The sequence below is a fragment of the Berghia stephanieae genome, chromosome 2, assembly GCF_034508935.2.
Source record: "Berghia stephanieae isolate SIO BIC M18660-M18661 chromosome 2, UCSD_Bste_1.3, whole genome shotgun sequence".
NCBI classification, from domain to species: Eukaryota; Metazoa; Mollusca; class Gastropoda; order Nudibranchia; family Aeolidiidae; genus Berghia; species Berghia stephanieae.
This window is the reverse complement of record NC_088361.1, coordinates 60,149,727-60,155,726: the sequence shown is the minus strand read 5'-3', so window position 1 is coordinate 60,155,726 and position 6,000 is coordinate 60,149,727.

Genomic DNA, 6,000 nt, shown 5'->3' with positions numbered 1-6,000 from the left:
ATCATCTATCTCTGGCAAAAAGATGGAAATATTGTGGTGTATCATCTATCTCTGGCAAAAAGATGGAAATATTGTGGTGTATCATCTATCTATGTCAACAAGATGGAAATATTGTGGTGTATCATCTATCTCTGGCAAAAAGATGGAAATATTGTGGTGTATCATCTATCTATGTCAACAAGATGGAAATATTGTGGTGTATCATCTATCTCTGGCAAAAAGATGGAAATATTGTGGTGTATCATCTATCTCTGGCAAAAAGATGGAAATATTGTGGTGTATCATCTATCTCTGGCAAAAAGATGGAAATATTGTGGTGTATCATCTATCTCTGGCAAAAAGATACGAAGTGGTTATTCAGAGTCGACTCTGGATAACTGTAGGCAGTTATTCAGAGTCGACTCTGGATAACTGTAGATGGTTATTCAGAGTCGACCCTGGATAACAATGTGTACATATATTTAGAGCCGAGTAGCCTATCGAATTATCGAGTTGAGTTCTTGCGAGATGAGTTTCTTTCATTTTACTACAGTTATTTTGTGACTTTGGCAATTTTAGTGCCAAATTCTTAAAACTTGGCGATTTTTCAACTTCAGTCGCTTATATGATAAATAAGAATCTTTAATCAATTGCAAAACATATTCCATCAACAAAGCAAATTTAAATTAGCTTATAAACAATCATTTCTTAAATCGATCAGCCTAACTTATTATCTCTCTATTACCAAAAGATATCTATAAACATAATATGAAGATAGAAGGGTGGCAGAGAGAGAGAGAGAGAGAGAGAGAGAGAGAGAGAGAGAGAGAGAGAGAGAGAGAGAGAGAGAGAGAGAGAATTAATGAATTGATTTTTATTTTTTTTTAGATTGTTTTATAATTAGACACAAGTTGTAATGAATTCTATTAACAAATTCAGAACAATCAAACAAAAACAAAACAAAACTTAAAAAGGAAGAAGAAAAAAAAAAAAAAAGACACGCTTATAAACCCTATAAAATCGTCAAATGAATGTATTATCATGTTACAGCAAAAAAAGTACACAAATATTTACACCCATTTGCTCCATCCCCTTCCCTTTCGATCATCTTCTCATTCATGGCCACCATGTGTCTTATGCTGCCTTTGACATTTGGCGCCAGCGTGTCTAGACTAACGTCATAAATAAAGGAGTGTCACCAAAATTCATGCAACTGAGCAGAGGTGTCAAAAAATGATAGAAGGCATATTATTGTTTTTTTCCCCCCTGATCTACCACTGAGCAGAAAATGTTTGACATGATAAAAAACAACGGAACATTTATAAACAAATCCTAAAATCCCAGAAATCCGCGGAAGATTATATCACTGGTCCCCACTATATTAATTTTTTTTTTTATTTTTTGTTTGTTGTTGTTGCAAAATCTCGATAAATTCCAAAAAATTGCAAATTTTGCGGCCGCAATGCAAATCACCGATGCAAAAAACTGCCATGACAGAAGAGACAAGAAAATACCAAAAAGTAAAACGATCTTTTCCCGTAAGGTTAAACAGAGGTGGGAGAGAAGAAAAAAAACAGAAAAACCGTGTGGTTGGTAACTGGAAGTTCATCACTCATAACTGTCTACAGTTATTCAGAGTGGACTCCCCGACTCTGAATAACTGTAGACAGTTATTCAGAGTCGACTCTGAATAACCGTAGACAGTTATTCAGAGTCGACTCTGAATAACCGCAGCCAAAAGATATGAGATAATGTGGTGTATAGTCTATGTCGCAAAGATGGAGATAATGTGGTGTATAGTCTATGTCGCAAAGATGGAGATAATGTGGTGTATAGTCTATGTCAAAAAGATGGAGATAATGTGGTGTATAGTCTTATGTCAAAAAGATGGAGATAATGTGGTGTATAGTCTATGTCAAAAAGATGGAGATAATGTGGTGTATAGTCTATGTCAAAAAGATGGAGATAATGTGGTGTATAGTCTATGTCGCAAAGATGGAGATAATGTGGTGTATAGTCTATGTCGCAAAGATGGAGATAATGTGGTGTATAGTCTATGTCGCAAAGATGGAGATAATGTGGTGTATAGTCTATGTCGCAAAGATGGAGATAATGTGGTGTATAGTCTATGTCAAAAAGATGGGACATAATTTGGTAATAGTTTTTTCTCAAACATAAAAAAGTAATTAATGACAAATGTATCACATTCTCTGACTGAATTATGTGACAAAAATAACAGATGTCAATAATGGTAAGGCGTGGGGATGAGGAGATCATAATATTTGACAGTATATTACACCAATTTCATGTTAAAATCGTTGTCTATTCCTATGAATTTCTATACAGGCCATAAGATATGACTCTTCAAGCTGACTCAAAATCTCTCGACATTAAAACTGTAGTAATCGTAGGGTTCTTTATTTTTTCAAAAATATGCGAAGATGTATCAATTGATATCAATTTAACTGTTGATGTGAATAGATTAAAAAACAAAACAAAAAGAGGCACAAAATAGGATATGCTGGGCCACAACATTGTATGGGGCATGTTATTACTATGCTCTTTCTATTTCCTTTCAAAAATGTTACACGAGTACATGTGCATTGACCAGCTATGGCTACTATGTTAACATGATGCAAATGCTGCTGCTTGGAGCTTGAAGAAATTAATAACAGTAGTTCAATGGATTGGAAGCTACAATTTAATATAAATAAAATGTCAGGTTTTTTTGTTGCTGTAGTTTTAAAACGGCAATTTGCTATCATTAATACCAATTTTTATTGTTAGAGTGGTATAGTAATAAAGCAGAAACCTTTCACTTTTAGACGATGCCAAATTTAGCTCTGTACGTTATTTAGGTATCAATGGTTGAATGACCCGGTTTTTTAAAAGTCATTTTCTCAACGTGTGACGCAAAATATAAACTTTTTTGCTGCCACAAACATGACGCCTAATGTGGTACCTAATTACAGCTTACTCAAGTACTAAGGCCTGCTCCACTCACTTTTCTGAATTAAAAATTCACCCCATACACCGGAGCATACTCCATGTCTCAATCGTTTCTATGTTATATGTTTGTGATGAGAATATTGGCTATTAAGCTTAACTGCTGGTCAAAATTACTTCGCGATGGTGGTGAACGAATCGGCGATCTCAAGAAGTGGGTGAGAGAGGGATCTAGAAATGACTTTGGGTTTGAAACGAATATTTTGTGTTCGTGGATAGCTCACACGGTAGAGCCACGCTCTCACCTGCCAGGCGGAGTTGTCGTACCAATAAGGTCGCAGGTTCAAACCCCACCACCGCCGCGAAAAAAATTTTTATTCTCTATTGTCTTCTGGCACTTTTCTACTCACTTCATATCTTCAAGTACTAAGGTAAAACTTTAAAAATTATAGTTACGTAACTATTTGTTTCCTTTAAGCTAGATAATTGCTAATATGACAATTTACTTTCATGTCATCTTTTATTGCAGGAAAAATAAACCCGTTAGAGGTATGATCTGTAATGGGAAAATTGTTATATTTTACCCGGCCTAACCCACTTTAAATAGTTCATTAATTCCATATTAGTTGCCACATTAAGAGCATTAAATCTTTTTTTAAATGTCATAATCTAATCTCAAAAACATTTTTTTAAAAACAAACCATAGCAGTCATACCAAAAATAAACAAATAAATAACAACCATACCACAAAGATGAATACATATTTTGTAAATAATATAGGCACAATATTTTACTGGCAAAAAAAATCCTTGTGTGGTTTTAAACCTTCGTTGTAATTATTATAAACATAACAGTAAATCTGATGAGTGATGAATGAGAAATTGAGCATTGTTTTTTGTTTAAGCTTAACTAAGCTTGTGACACTTTAAGTATAAGTCATATCAGTAACAGTTATAGGTTAAGCATTAAGCACCAAAAAATATATGTAAACAAGACTCGCTAAAATAGGAAATAGAAGTAGATATCTGGAACCAGCCAATATATAATATGTTTGTCTAACAACCCCTAAAGAAATCTAACCAGACACAGCTAGCACAGAACCAGAGGGTACCCCGCCAGAGGGGTACATCCTGAAATATTAATAATCATCAATAACAGGGATATGATTGACAAGAAATAAAAAATACAGTCTACACACCAACAAAAAAAAAGAAAAGAAAGATATCATATTTAATTGCTTCCCTCTCAGCTAAACAATCTCAACCATAAAGTGAGCAAAATTTCGTATTATTCTAGGATAAGAACAAAAATTATTGAACATAGAAGAGATCATTAAGGGGGGGGGGGGGGGGGAGAGAGAGAGAGAGAGAGAGAGAGAGAGAGAGAGAGAGAGAGAGAGAGAGAACTCCCCAGCCTGTATAAGTAGATCTGAGATCAGAGGCTCTACCAAGAGGAAAGTTCATAAAGGATCTTAGCAAGAGAGGATAACTATTTTCTAATCATTGTTTGTTAAAGTGAAAACCATCTCTTTTGGAACACGGATTAATTTTCTTGATCCTGGGTTTTATCGTAAATAATTTGTAGTCACTCTCAAGCAGCTTCCTTCCCTCTCTATTTCGGTTCTTGTGGAGTTTTAGAATGGTCTCATTTCTAAAGTAAAAATAAAATCATGATTATCTCAACAGCAGTTTGCATATGTATAGTTTTGGTTAATATACCACGCAGGAGTTAGATTGTAATCAATAATATTTAGCATCCAATGGAAGTGATCATGTGCGAACAATTCATGGGTCTCCCTCCCAGGGGAGATAAGCAATTGACTAACTTTAAATACTCCATGGTATTCACCACAAATGTCCACAAAGGGATGATCTCTTTCCTGTTCTCCATTACGACAACGTTATTCCTTCTCATACAGGCTTCAATTGAACTAGATTACTCTAACATCATACCTCAACAAGAATGCAATAACCATGATGCTACTCAGACTCCATACACATTGCTGCTGTCTCTGAAAATAGTTAGGACTGTGGTTGTAACCAACTAATGGGAGAAATTATGCTTTGAAATATATTGTTAACCCTCTCCTGACCACCCATAGGAAAATCGTCACATTCGTATCGTATCGTATATAACCAACATTTTTCTAATTCAAATTTCTTTTGTACATCATAAAATTTAAAGAAAATGAACAATATGTTGTAGAGCATGTTTTGCTACTGAAATTATGTATCGCAAGAATTTGTTAAATATGATTATGTCATATGACTGTTTATGTTGTTATCATTGGTAAAAATAGTATAATGATACTATTGATACATGTGTAAATCTATTGATTCACAAGTGAGTAGAATTCTTCTGTTTATATGTTTTCAGTTAATTCAATGTTTACACTTTCACTTTCACTTACTTACTTCCCGTTGTTCATGCTGATCATGATGGACAATTGATGGCTATCATTAAATAAAATAAACTAAATCAATATCCACATTCTTGTGTATTTATTTAAAACCATCCATCATCAGGGATGTCACTCGGCCATACTCCAACAGGTTATGGGCCCAGGCCAAGAATTATTTTTTATGGTGATGATATTACGAACTATGGGAAGTCAAATTCCTAGGTTTTCTTAAAATAAGAGGCCTAGATGATGTAATCAAAAACCTGGATGAAAGTAATCCAGACATTGAAATAGATGAAGACAAAAACGGTGAAGTATATGCTGAACTGGTATAGGTATCAGATGGTCGTTCGCTATCCCTCATTATAAGGGAAGCAGCAAACGATGGCCGAGCAGCTCTAAAAATTCTACGCCAACACTACCTCCCGAAGGGAAAGCCTAGAGCTATAACTCTTTACACAGAACTAACTTCTCTATCTAAATCTAATGTAGAATCAGTAATAGACTATATAATTCGTGCAGAAACTGCTGCAGCATCATTAAAAACAGCAGGAGAAACCATCAGTGACAGCCTTCTTGTGGCAATGACTCTGAAAGGCTTACCAACTGTTTAAAGTGTTTACTACAGTTGTGATACAAAAGGATAAGCCAATATCACACTGAATTCAAAATTG